This window comes from Schistocerca piceifrons, unplaced genomic scaffold (assembly GCF_021461385.2).
Source record: "Schistocerca piceifrons isolate TAMUIC-IGC-003096 unplaced genomic scaffold, iqSchPice1.1 HiC_scaffold_954, whole genome shotgun sequence".
Classification (NCBI taxonomy): domain Eukaryota; kingdom Metazoa; phylum Arthropoda; class Insecta; order Orthoptera; family Acrididae; genus Schistocerca; species Schistocerca piceifrons.
In genome coordinates this window covers 867,501-870,000 of record NW_025729228.1, presented here as the reverse complement: position 1 = coordinate 870,000, position 2,500 = coordinate 867,501, and positions in this window count along the sequence as shown.

Sequence of the window (2,500 nt, the reverse complement as noted above, 5' to 3'; positions counted from 1 at the left end):
CGACAGAGGCCCGGGAGCGTGCTGTCGTGGCATTGCCGGCGGGAGACAACACGCGCCACCTACGGTGACCGGCAGCTCCAACGCCAGCGCCACAGAAGGACAAAAGCCCCACTTGGGTGCCGAAGCGAACTCTCCCAGCACAGCGCACGCGCCAACACATCCGCACAGCTGCGATACAAACCACCAGCGAGAACCGCTGGGGCGACCGAGCAGCAGACGGCGTCGCGGCGCCGAGCGCCGGGCGGCGGCGCATCCTCAACGCACACAGTCCTCAATCGGACCAGCACACTGAAGATGTCCACCGCGCTTCGCACCGGGCCCGCGAGGACCTACTTTGGCCGCACGGCGCCGCGCGCAGGGTGCGCCGGCGCGCAGCTGCGACGCCTGCCGCGTCCGTCGGCCGGCGCGCCTGCCACTGGCCGCCCCCACCAGCCGGCTGTAGCGCGTGCGCCCACGCACCGCGCGGCCAGCACGCCGGGAGGCGCCCCCTCACCGGCCGGGGACGGTCCCACCCAGCCACCGCCGCGTATCGCTTCACACCCAGATGCCGTTCAGTTTCGTCGGCATGGTGGGTATCGCTGGAACAACCGGTTAGTACCTCAACCTATCGTCGCCATCACCGATTCACCCCTAGCGAGAACAACCGCACCACAACAGGTTACCATTTGTTCATTTGCGTAACTTCACCAGAAAACGCAGGCGTCCATCGCCATTTGCAACTTCCACGATTATTGCATGCCTGTGTCAGGTGTCACGCCACACTACGTCTGCCCACATACACGCAACAAAATGTGCACGCCTAGACAATACGTGGAAGGTGGCCCCCGTACGTATGCGATGTCCATTGCTCGAACGACTGTCAACCGGCCTCTGTAGCATGTCGCAGATATGGAACGCGGTGCACCATGCCATCACGGTGTGTGAGGAGAGACGACTAGGTCCGAATACATCAACAGACAGCTCATGCTGATCGCCATCCACGGCGTCCGTTCCTCCCACACGTCTCTATGGCGTACCACACTGCAATCCAGCTCTCATAGGGAGACGACACGTAGCTGCGTGCACAATATTTGCACTGTATGGTCCGCCGTTTTTGGGCGCAGTCGTTGTACGGTCACACATGTGCCACGATGTATCATTCAGTACATAAGGACGAATGTGCAGTACAGATTGTGGTTTACGCGTACGACATTAGCGGACAGTTGACACAGGCCGCACCACAACGTAGCCTGAGTACGTCGCATGCGGAGGGCATTGAACATGCAAAGTTCTCACCAACCAGCTTGCGAAGGCAGGGGGCAAGGTGGGGACGTGGGGAGGGGCGGCATGTACGTCCTGCTGCCATCCACATTACAGTGTACAGCAGGAGCATGTGGAAAGTGAGCAAGACTTGCAAGGTGTTTAACATGAAGCGATACACAGGGGAGCGGGGAGTGCGAGTAGCGAACTATATTGCGAGGGTTGCGGGTGGGCAACACTACACTAATTGAACGAGTCGTATAACAATTACAGAGCAGGTTTAGGCGACAACGTGGGTTACGTTAGGCGACAACGTGGGTTACGTTAGGGGACAACGTGGGTTACGTTAGGGCACAACGTGGGTTAGGTTAAGGCACAACGTGGGTTAGGTTAAGGCACAACGTGGGTTAGGTTAAGGCACGACGTGGGTTAGGTTAAGGCACGACGTGGGTTAGGTTAAGGCACGACATGGGTTAGGTTAAGGCACGACATGGGTTAGGTTAAGGCACGACATGGGTTAGGTTAAGGCACAACATGGGTTAGGTTAAGGCACAACATGGGTTAGGTTAAGGCACAACATGGGTTAGGTTAAGGCACAACATGGGTTAGGTTAAGGCACAACATGGGTTAGGTTAAGGCACAACATGGGTTAGGTTAAGGCACAACATGGGTTAGGTTAAGGCACAACATGGGTTAGGTTAAGGCACAACATGGGTTAGGTTAAGGCACAACATGGGTTAGGTTAAGGCACAACATGGGTTAGGTTAAGGCACAACATGGGTTAGGTTAAGGCACAACATGGGTTAGGTTAAGGCACAACATGGGTTAGGTTAAGGCACAACATGGGTTAGGTTAAGGCACAACATGGGTTAGGTTAAGGCACAACATGGGTTAGGTTAAGGCACAACATGGGTTAGGTTAAGGCACAACATGGGTTAGGTTAAGGCACAACATGGGTTAGGTTAAGGCACAACATGGGTTAGGTTAAGGCACAACATGGGTTAGGTTAAGGCACAACATGGGTTAGGTTAAGGCACAACATGGGTTAGGTTAAGGCACAACATGGGTTAGGTTAAGGCACAACATAGGTTAGGTTAAGGCACAACATAGGTTAGGTTAAGGCACAACATAGGTTAGGTTAAGGCACAACATAGGTTAGGTTAAGGCACAACATAGGTTAGGTTAAGGCACAACATAGGTTAGGTTAAGGCACAACATAGGTTAGGTTAAGGCACAACATAGGTTAGGTTAAGGCACAACA